Raw genomic sequence first — 12404 nt, forward strand, 5'->3', positions numbered from 1 at the left:
TGCTACTATTCGTTTTATACGATGGAAGAGCTGTTGTATTAATATTGCATTTTATGCTTCTGGCGTTGACTTCTTAGGCCCTAACTACTCGATCTGGTGGAGTAATGCCTCACAGTTAAGACTAGGATGCCCGAATCTCCGAAATGATCGTTACTATCACACTGGTTGCAATTATTCATGCTATACGATGGAAAAACTGTTGCATTCTTGTTGTATTTTCTGTTTCTGGCTTCGACTTCTAAGGTCCTAGCTATTCGATCTGGTGGGGCAACGTCCAAGAGTGAAGCCTATGTTGCGCGGAGCGTAGAAATGACCACAACTTTTACACTGGTTGCAATTACTCTTTGTATACAATGGAAAAACCGTTGTATCTATATTGTATTTTATGCTTCTGGCGTTGACTTCCTAGGTCCTAACTATTCTATATGGAGGAGCAATGCCATAGAGTGAAGCGTAGGTTGCCCAGAACGTAGAAATGAACATTACTTTCACACTGGTTGCAATTATTCCTCTTATACGATGGAAAAACTGTTGTATTCTTATTGTATTTTATGCTTCTGGCGTTGAATTCTAAGTCCATAGATATTCGATCTGGAGGAGCAGCACCCTTGTGTGAAGCCTAGGTTGCCCGGAACGTAGAAATGACCATTACTTTCACACTGTTTGCAATTATTCATTTTATACGATGGAAAAGCTGTTGAATTTATATTGTATTTTATGCTTCTGGCGTTGACTTCTAAGGCCGTAGCTATTAGCTGTGGTGGAGCAACGCCCTACAGTGACGCCTAGGTTGCCCGGAACGTAGAAATGACCATTAATTTCACAATGTTTGCAATTATTCATTTTATACAATGGAAAAACTGTTGTACTTATATTGTATTTTATCCTTCTGGCGTTGAATTCCAAGTCGCTAGCTATTGGATCTGGTGGAACAACGACCTAGATTGAAAACTAGGTTGCTCGTAATGTAGCAATGACCATAACTTACACACTGGTCCCAATTATTCGTTTTATACGAAGGAAAAGCTGTTGTATTTTGTATCGTATTTTATGCTTCGGGCGTTGACTTCTAAGGCCCTCACTATGCGATCTGGTGGAGCAACGCCCTAGAGTGAAACCTAGGTTGCCCAGATCGTAGAAATGACCAACACTTTCACACTGGTTGCAATTATTCCTGTTATACGATGGAAAAACTCTTGTATATTTATTGTATTTTATGCTTCGGGCGTTGACTTCCATGGCCCTACCTATTCAATCTGGTGGAGCAACACCCTACAGTCAAGCCTAGGTTGCCCAGAACCTAGAAATGACCATAACTTTCACACTGGTTGCAATTATTCGTTTTATACGATGGAAAAGCTGTTGTATTCATATCGTATTTTATGTCTCTGGCGTTGACTTCTTAGGCCCTAACTATTCGAACTGGTGGAGCAATGCCATGGAGTGAAACGTACGTTGCCCAGAACGTAGAAATGACCATTACTTTCACACTGTTTGCATTTATTCATTTTATACGATGGAAAAACTGTTGTATTTATATTGTATTTTATGCTTCTGGCGCTGACTTCTAGGGTACTAACTATTCGATCTGGTGGAGCAGCGCCCTAGGGTGAAGCCTAGGTTGCCCGGAACGTGGAAATGACCATAACTTTCACACTTGTTGCAATTACTCTTTTTATACAATGGAAAAACTGTTGTATCTATATTGTATTTTATGCTTCTGGCGTTGACTTCTAAGGCCGTAGCTATTCGATGTGGTGGAGCAACGCCCTAGATTGAAGCCTAGGTTGCACGGAAAGTAGAAATGACCATAACTTTCACACTGGTTGCAATTATTCGTTTTATACGATGGAAAAGCTGTTGTATTCATATCGTATTTTATGCCTCTGGCGTTGACTTCTTAGGCCCTAACTAGTCGAACTGGTGGAGCAATGCCATAGAGTGAAACGTACGTTGACCAGAACGTAGAAATGACCATTACTTTCACACTGGTTGCAATTATTCCTCTTATACAATGGAAAAACAGTTGCATTTTTATTGTATTTTATGTTTCTGGCGTTGAATTCTAAGTCCATAGCTATTCGATCTGGTGGAGCCACGCCCTAGAGTGAAGCCTAGGTTGCCCGGAACGTAGAAATGACCATTACTTTCACACTGTTTGCAATTATTCATTTTATACGATGGAAAAGCTGTTGAATTTATAATGTATTTTATGCTTCTGGCGTTGACTTCTAAGGCCGTAGCTATTAGCTGTGGTGGAGCGACGCCCTACAGTGACGCCTAGGTTGCCCGGAACGTAGAAATGACCATTAATTTCACAATGTATGCAATTATTCATTTTATACAATGGAAAAACTGTTGTACTTATATTGTATTTTATTCTTCTGGCGTTGAATTCCAAGTCCCTAGCTATTCAATCTGGTGGAGCAACGCCCTAGAGTGAAACCTAGGTTGCTCGGAATGTAGAAATGACCATAACTTTCACACTGGTCCCAATTATTCGTTTTATACGATGGAAAAGCTGTTGTATTTTGTATCGTATTTTATGTTTCGGGCGTTGACTTCTAAGGCCCTAACTATTCGATCTGGTGCAGCAACGCCCTAGAGTGAAGCCTAGGTTGCCCGGAACGTAGAAATGACCAGAACTTTCACACTGGTTGCAATTATTCCAGTTATACGATGGAAAAGCTCTTGTATATTTAATGTATTTTATGCGTCGGGCGTTGACTTCTATGGACCTACCTATTCGATCTGGTGGAGCAACACCCTACAGTCAAGCTTAGGTTGCCCGGAACGTAGAAATGACCATAACATTCACACCGGTTGCAATTATTCATGCTATACGTTGGAAAAACTGTTGCATTTTTATTGTAATTTATGCTTCTAGCGTTGACTTGTAAGGCCGTAGCTATTCGATGTGGTGGAGCAACGCACTAGAGTGAAGCCTAGGTTGTCCGGAACGTAGAACTGACCATAACTTTCACACTGGTTGCTACTATTCGTTTTATACGATGGAAGAGCTGTTGTATTAATATTGCATTTTATGCTTCTGGCGTTGACTTCTTGGCCCTAACTACTCGATCTGGTGGAGTAATGCCTCACAGTTAAGGCTAGGATGCCCGAATCTCCGAAATGATCATTACTTTCACACTGGTTGCAATTATTCATGCTATACGATGGAAAAACTGTTGCATTCTTGTTGTATTTTCTGTTTCTGCCTTCGACTTCTAAGGTCCTAGCTATTCGATCTGATGGGGCAACGTCCAAGAGTGAAGCCTATGTTGCGCGGAACGTAGAAATGACCATAACTTTCACACTGGTTGCAATTACTCTTTGTATACAATGGAAAAACCGTTGTATCTATATTGTATTTTATGCTTCTGGCGTTGACTTCCTAGGTCCTAACTATTCTATATGGTGGACCAATGCCATAGAGTGAAACGTAGGTTGCCCAGAACGTAGAAATGAACATTACTTTCACACTGGTTGCAATTATTCCTCTTATACGATGGAAAAACTGTTGTATTTTTATTGTATTTTATGTCTCTGGCGTTGACTTCTTAGGCCCTAACTATTCGAACTGGTGGAGCAATGCCATAGAGTGAAACGTACGTTGCCCAGAACGTAGAAATGACCATTACTTTCACACTGGTTGCAATTATTCCTCTTATACAATGGAAAAACAGTTGTATTTTTATTGTATTTTATGTTTCTGGCGTTGAATTCTAAGTCCATAGCTATTCGATCTGGTGGAGCAACGCCCTAGAGTGAAGCCTAGGTTGCCCGGAACGTAGAAATGACCATTACTTTCACACTGTTTGCAATTATTCATTTTATACGATGGAAAAGCTGTTGAGTTTATAATGTATTTTATGCTTCTGGCGTTGACTTCTAAGGCCGTAGCTATTAGCTGTGGTGGAGCGACGCCCTGCAGTGACGCCTAGGTTGCCCGGAACGTAGAAATGACCATTAATTTCACAATGTATGCAATTATTCATTTTATACAATGGAAAAACTGTTGTACTTATATTGTATTTTATTCTTCTGGCGTTGAATTCCAAGTCCCTAGCTATTCAATCTGGTGGAGCAACGCCCTAGAGTGAAACCTAGGTTGCTCGGAATGTAGAAATGACCATTAATTTCACACTGGTTGCAATTATTCCTGTTATACGATGGAAAAGCTCTTGTATATTTAATGTATTTTATGCGTCGGGCGTTGACTTCTATGGACCTACCTATTCGATCTGGTGGAGCAACACCCTACAGTCAAGCTTAGGTTGCCCGGAACGTAGAAATGACCATAACATTCACACCGGTTGCAATTATTCATGCTATACGTTAGAAAAACTGTTGCATTTTTATTGTAATTTATGCTTCTAGCGTTGACTTGTAAGGCCGTAGCTATTCGATGTGGTGGAGCAACGCCCTAGAGTGAAGCCTAGGTTGTCCGGAACGTAGAACTGACCATAACTTTCACACTGGTTGCTACTAATCGTTTTATACGATGGAAGAGCTGTTGTATTAATATTGCATTTTATGCTTCTGGCGTTGACTTCTTTGGCCCTAACTACTCGATCTGGTGGAGTAATTCCTCACAGTTAAGACTAGGATGCCCGAATCTCCGAAATGATCGTTACTATCACACTGGTTGCAATTATTCATGCTATACGATGGAAAAACTGTTGCATTCTTGTTGTATTTTCTGTTTCTGGCTTCGACTTCTAAGGTCCTAGCTATTCGATCTGGAGGAGCAACGCCCTAGTGTTTAGCCTAGGTTGCCCGGAACGTAGAAATGACCATTAATTTCACACTGTTTGCAATTATTCATTTTATACGATGGAAAAGCTGTTGAATTTATATTGTATTTTATGCTTCTGGCGTTGTCTTCTAAGGCCGTAGCTATTAGCTGTGGTGGAGCAACGCCCTGCAGTGACGCCTAGGTTGCCCGGAACGTAGAAATGTCCATTAATTTCACAATGTTTGCAATTATTCATTTTATACAATGGAAAAACTGTTGTACTTATATTGTATTTTATCCTTCTTGCGTTGAATTCCAAGTCGCTAGCTATTGGATCTGGTGGAACAACGACCTAGATTGAAAACTAGGTTGCTCGTAATGTAGCAATGACCATAACTTTCACACTGGTCCCAATTATTCGTTTTATACGAAGGAAAAGCTGTTGTATTTTGTATCGTATTTTATGCTTCGGGCGTTGACTTCTAAGGCCCTCACTATTCGATCTGGTGGAGCAGCGCCCTAGAGTAAACCTAGGTTGCCCAGATCGTAGAAATGACCAACACTTTCACACTGGTTGCAATTATTCCTGTTATACGATGGAAAAACTCTTGTATATTTATTGTATTTTATGCTTCGGGCGTTGACTTCCATGGCCCTACCTATTCAATCTGGTGGAGCAACACCCTACAGTCAAGCCTAGGTTGCCCAGAACCTAGAAATGACCATAACCTTCACACTGGTTGCAATTATTCGTTTTATACGATGGAAAAGCTGTTGTATTCATATCGTATTTTATGTCTCTGGCGTTGACTTCTTAGGCCCTAACTATTCGAACTGGTGGAGCAATGCCATAGAGTGAAACGTACGTTGCCCAGAACGTAGAAATGACCATTACTTTCACACTGTTTGCAATTATTCATTTTATACGATGGAAAAACTGTTGTATTTATATTGTATTTTATGCTTCTGGCGCTGACTTTCTAGGGTACTATCTATTCGATCTGGTGGAGCAGCGCCCTAGGGTGAAGCCTAGGTTGCCCGGAACGTGGAAATGACCATAACTTTCACACTTGTTGCAATTACTCTTTTTATACAATGGAAAAGCTGTTGTATCTATATTGTATTTTATGCTTCTGGCGTTGACTTCTAAGGCCGTAGCTATTCGATGTGGTGGAGCAACGCCCTAGATTGAAGCCTAGGTTGCACGGAAAGTAGAAATGACCATAACTTTCACACTGGTTGCAATTATTCGTTTTATACGATGGAAAAGCTGTTGTATTCATATCGTATTTTATGCCTCTGGCGTTGACTTCTTAGGCCCTAACTATTCGAACTGGTGGAGCAATGCCATAGAGTGAAACGTACGTTGCCCAGAACGTAGAAATGACCATTACTTTCACACTGGTTGCAATTATTCCTCTTATACAATGGAAAAACAGTTGTATTTTTATTGTATTTTATGTTTCTGGCGTTGAATTCTAAGTCCATAGCTATTCGATCTGGTGGAGCAACGCCCTAGAGTGAAGCCTAGGTTGCCCGGAACGTAGAAATGACCATTACTTTCACACTGTTTGCAATTATTCATTTTATACGATGGAAAAGCTGTTGAATTTATAATGTATTTTATGCTTCTGGCGTTGACTTCTAAGGCCGTAGCTATTAGCTGTGGTGGAGCGACTCCCTACAGTGACGCCTAGGTTGCCCGGAACGTAGAAATGACCATTAATTTCACAATGTTTGCAATTATTCATTTTATACAATGGAAAAACTGTTGTACTTATATTGTATTTTATCCTTCTTGCGTTGAATTCCAAGTCGCTAGCTATTGGATCTGGTGGAACAACGACCTAGATTGAAAACTAGGTTGCTCGTAATGTAGCAATGACCATAACTTTCACACTGGTCCCAATTATTCGTTTTATACGAAGGAAAAGCTGTTGTATTTTGTATCGTATTTTATGCTTCGGGCGTTGACTTCTAAGGCCCTCACTATTCGATCTGGTGGAGCAGCGCCCTAGAGTAAACCTAGGTTGCCCAGATCGTAGAAATGACCAACACTTTCACACTGGTTGCAATTATTCCTGTTATACGATGGAAAAACTCTTGTATATTTATTGTATTTTATGCTTCGGGCGTTGACTTCCATGGCCCTACCTATTCAATCTGGTGGAGCAACACCCTACAGTCAAGCCTAGGTTGCCCAGAACCTAGAAATGGCCATAACTTTCACACTGGTTGCAATTATTCGTTTTATACGATGGAAAAGCTGTTGTATTCATATCGTATTTTATGTCTCTGGCGTTGACTTCTTAGGCCCTAACTATTCGAACTGGTGGAGCAATGCCATAGAGTGAAACGTACGTTGCCCAGAACGTAGAAATGACCATTACTTTCACACTGTTTGCAATTATTCATTTTATACAATGGAAAAACTGTTGTATTTATATTGTATTTTATGCTTCTGGCGCTGACTTCTAGGGTACTATCTATTCGATCTGGTGGAGCAGCGCCCTAGGGTGAAGCCTAGGTTGCCCGGAACGTGGAAATGACCATAACTTTCACACTTGTTGCAATTACTCTTTTTATACAATGGAAAAGCTGTTGTATCTATATTGTATTTTATGCTTCTGGCGTTGACTTCTAAGGCCGTAGCTATTCGATGTGGTGGAGCAACGCCCTAGATTGAAGCCTAGGTTGCACGGAAAGTAGAAATGACCATAACTTTCACACTGGTTGCAATTATTCGTTTTATACGATGGAAAAGCTGTTGTATTCATATCGTATTTTATGCCTCTGGCGTTGACTTCTTAGGCCCTAACTATTCGAACTGGTGGAGCAATGCCATAGAGTGAAACGTACGTTGCCCAGAACGTAGAAATGACCATTACTTTCACACTGGTTGCAATTATTCCTCTTATACAATGGAAAAACAGTTGTATTTTTATTGTATTTTATGTTTCTGGCGTTGAATTCTAAGTCCATAGCTATTCGATCTGGTGGAGCAACGCCCTAGAGTGAAGCCTAGGTTGCCCGGAACGTAGAAATGACCATTACTTTCACACTGTTTGCAATTATTCATTTTATACGATGGAAAAGCTGTTGAATTTATAATGTATTTTATGCTTCTGGCGTTGACTTCTAAGGCCGTAGCTATTAGCTGTGGTGGAGCGACGCCCTACAGTGACGCCTACGTTGCCCGGAACGTAGAAATGACCATTAATTTCACAATGTTTGCAATTATTCATTTTATACAATGGAAAAACTGTTGTACTTATATTGTATTTTATTCTTCTGGCGTTGAATTCCAAGTCCCTAGCTATTCGATCTGGTGGAGCAACGCCCTAGAGTGAAGCCTAGGTTGCCCGGAACGTAGAAATGACCAGAACTTTCACACTGGTTGCTATTATTCGTTTTATACGATGGAAAAACTGTTATATTTATATTGTATTTTATTCTTCTGGCGTTGAATTCCAAGTCCCTAGCTATTCGATCTGGTGGAGCAACGCCCTAGAGTGAAACCTAGGTTGCTCGGAATGTAGAAATGACCATAACTTTCACACTGGTCCCAATTATTCGTTTTATACGATGGAAAAGCTGTTGTATTTTGTATCGTATTTTATGCTTCGGGCGTTGACTTCTATGGCCCTACCTATTTGATCTGGTGGAGCAACACCCTACAGTCAAGCCTAGGTTGCCCAGAACGTAGAAATGAACATAACTTTAACACTGGTAGCAATTATTCGTTTTATACAATGGAAAAACTGTTCTATTTATTTTGTATTTTAAGCTTCGGGCGTTGACTTCTATGGCCCTACCTATTCCATGTGGTGGAGTGACACCCTACAGTCAAGCCTAGGTTTCCCGGAACGTAGAAATGAAAATAACATTCACACCGGTTGCAATTATTCATGCTATACGATGGAAAAACTGTTGCATTTTTATCGTATTTTATGCTTCTAGCGTTGACTTCTAAGGCCGTAGCTATTCGATGTGGTGGAACAACGCCCTAGACTGAAGCCTATGTTGTCCGGGACGTAGAAATGACCATTACCTTCACACTGTGTGCTATCATTCATTTTATACGATGGAAAAGGTGTTGTATTTATATTGTATTTTATGCTTCTGGCGTTTACTTCTAAGGCCGTAGCTATTAGATGTGGTGGAGTAACGCCCTAGAGTGACGCCTAGGTTGCCTGGAACGTAGAAATGACCATTACTTTCACAATGTTTCCAATTATTCATTTTATACAATGGAAAAACTGTTGTACTTATATTGTATTTTATTCTTATGACGTTGAATTCTAAGTCCCTAGCTTTGCGATCTGGTGGAGCAACGCCATAGAGTGAAACCTAGGTTGCCCGGAACGTAGAAATTACTCTAACTTTCACACTGATAGCAATTATTCGTTTTATACGATGGAAAAGCTGTTCTATTTATGTTGTATTTCATGCTTCGGGCGTTGACTTCTAAGGCCCTAACTATTCAATCTGTTGGAACAACGCCCTAGGGTGAAGCCTAGGTTGCCCGGAAAGTAGAAATGACCATAACTTTCATACTGGTTGCAATTATTCGTTTTATACAATGGAAAAACTGTTGTATTTATATCGTATTTTATGCTTCTGGCGCTGACTTCTAGGGCACTGACGATTCGATCTGGTGGAGCAGCGCCCTAGGGTGAAGCCTAGGTTGCCCGGAAAGTAGAAATAACCACAACTTTCATACTTGTTGCAATTATTCGTTTTGTACGATGGAAAAACTGTTATATTTATATTGTATTTTATGCTTCTGGCGTTGACTTCTAGGGCACTAACTATTCGATCTTGTGGAGCAACGCCCCAGAGTGAAGCCTAGGCTGTCAGAAACGTAGAAATGAACATAACTTTCACACTGGTAGCAATTATTCGTTTTATACAATGGAAAAACTGTTCTATTTATTTTGTATTTTATGCTTCGGGCACTGACTTCTAAGGCCCTAACTATTCGATCTGGTGGAGCAACGCCCTAGAGTGAAGCCTAGGTTGCCCGGAACGTAGAAATGACCAGAACTTTCACACTGGTTGCTATTATTCGTTTTATACGTTGGAAAAACTGTTATATGTATATTGTACTTTATGCTTCTGGCGTTGACTTCTTAGGCCCTCAGTGTTCGATCTGGTGGAGCAACGCCCTAGAGTGAAGCCTAGATTGCCCGGAACGTAGAAATGATCATCACTTTCAAACTGGTTGCAATTAATCCTTTTATACGATGAAAAAACTGTTGTATCTATATTGCATTTTATGCTTCGGGCGTAGACTTCTTAGGCCCTAACTGTTCGATCTGGTGGAGCAACGCCCTAGAGTGAAACCTAGTTTGCCCGGAACGTAGAACTGACCATTACTTTCACACTGGTTGCAATTATTCCTGTTATACGATGGAAAAACTGTTGCATCTTTATTGTATTTTATGCTTCTGGCGTTGACTTCTAAGTCCATAACTATTCGATCTGGCGGAGCAACGCCCTAGAGTGAAGCCTAGCTTGCCCGGAACGTAGAAATGACCATTACTTTCACACTGTTTGCAATTATTCATTTTATACGATGGAAAAGCTGTTGAATTTATAATGTATTTTATGCTTCTGGCGTTGACTTCTAAGGCCGTAGCTATTAGCTGTGGTGGAGCGACGCCCTACAGTGACGCCTAGGTTGCCCGGAACGTAGTAATGACCATCACTTTCACACTGGTTGCAATTATTCCTGTAATACGACGGAAAAGCTCTTGTATATTTAGTGTATTTTATGCTTCGGGCGTTGACTTCTATGGCCCTACCTATTTGATCTGGTGGAGCAACACCCTACAGTCAAGCCTAGGTTGCCCAGAACGTAGAAATGAACATAACTTTAACACTGGTAGCAATTATTCGTTTTATACAATGGAAAAACTGTTCTATTTATTTTGTATTTTATGCTTCTGGCGTTGACTTCTGAGGTACTAACTATTCGATCTAGTGGAGTAACGCCCTAGAGTGAAGCCTATGTTGCCGGAACGTAGAAATGACCATCACTTTCAAACTGGTTGCAATTATTCCTGTTATATGATGGAAGAACTGTTGTATTTTTATTGCATTTTATGCTTCGGGCATTGTCTTCTAAGGCCCTAACTATTCAATCTGTTGGAGCAACGCCCTAGGGTGAAGCCTAGGTTGCCCGGAAAGTAGAAATGACCATAGCTTTCATACTGGTTGCAATTATTCGTTTTATATGATGGAAAAACTGTTGTATTTATATTGTATCTTATGCTTCTGGCGTTCCCTTCTAAGGCCCTAACAATTCGATCTGGTGGAAGAACGACCTAGAGTGAGGCCTAGGTTGCCCGGAACGTAGAACTGACCATAACTTTTACACTGGTTGCTATTATTCGTTCTATACGATGGAAAAATTGTTATATTTATATTGTATCTTATGCTTCTGGCGTTGACTTGCTAGGCCCTAACAATGCGATCTGGTGGAGCAACGCCCTAGAGTGAAGCCTAGGTAGCCCGGAACGTAGAAATGACCATCACTTCCCCTCTGGTAGCAATTATTCGTTTTATACGATGGAAAATCTGTTTTATTTATATTGTATTTTATGCTTCTGGCGCTGACTTCTAAGGCTCTAACTATTCGATCTGGTGGAGCAACGCCCTAGAGTGAAGCCTAGGTGGCCCGGAACGTAGAAATGACCATCACTTTCAAACTGGTTGCAATTATTCGTTTTATACGATGGAAATGCTGTTGCATCTTTATTGTATTTTATGCTTCTGTCTTTGACGTCTAAGGCCGTAGCTATTAGATGTCGTGGAGCAACGCACTAGAGTGACGCCTAGGTTGGCAGGAACGTGGAATGACCATTACTTTCGCAATGTTTGCAATTATTCATTTTATACGATGGAAAAACTGTTGTACTTATATTGTATTTTATGCTTCTGGCGTTGTGTTCTCAGGCCCTAATAATTCGATCTGGTGGAACAACGCCCTAGAGTGAAGCCTAGGTTGCCTGGAACGTACAAATGACAATCACTTTCACAGGGGTTGCAATTATTCCTGTTATATGATGGAAAAACTGTTGTATTTATATTGTATTTTATGCTTCGGGCGTTGACTGCTAAGGCCCTAACTATTCAATCTGTTGGATCAACGCCCTAGAGTGAAGCCTAGGTTGCTCGGAATGTAGAAATGACCATAACATTCACACTGGTTGAAATTATTCGTTTAATACGGTGGAAAAGCTGTTGCATCTTTATTGTATTTTATGATTCTGGCGTTGACTTCTAAGGCCCTAACTATCCGATCTGGTGGAGCAACGCCCTAGAGTGAAGCCTAGGTTGCCCGGAACGTAGAAATGACCATAACTTTCACACTGGTTGCAATTATTCCTGTTATATGATGGAAAAACTGTTGCATTTATATTGTATTTTATGCTTCGTGCGTTGACTTCTAAGGCCCTAACTATTCTATCTGTTGGAGCAACGCCCTAGGGTGAAGCCTAGGTTGCCCGGAAAGTAGAAATGACCATAGCTTTCATACTGGTTGCAATTATTCGTTTTATTTGATGGAAAAACTGTTGTATTTTTATTGCATTTTATGCTTCAGGCGTACACTTCTTAGGCCCTAACTATTCGATCTGGTGGAACAACGCCCTAGGGTGAA

This window comes from Calliopsis andreniformis, unplaced genomic scaffold (assembly GCF_051401765.1).
Source record: "Calliopsis andreniformis isolate RMS-2024a unplaced genomic scaffold, iyCalAndr_principal scaffold0014, whole genome shotgun sequence".
NCBI lineage: Eukaryota > Metazoa > Arthropoda > Insecta > Hymenoptera > Andrenidae > Calliopsis > Calliopsis andreniformis.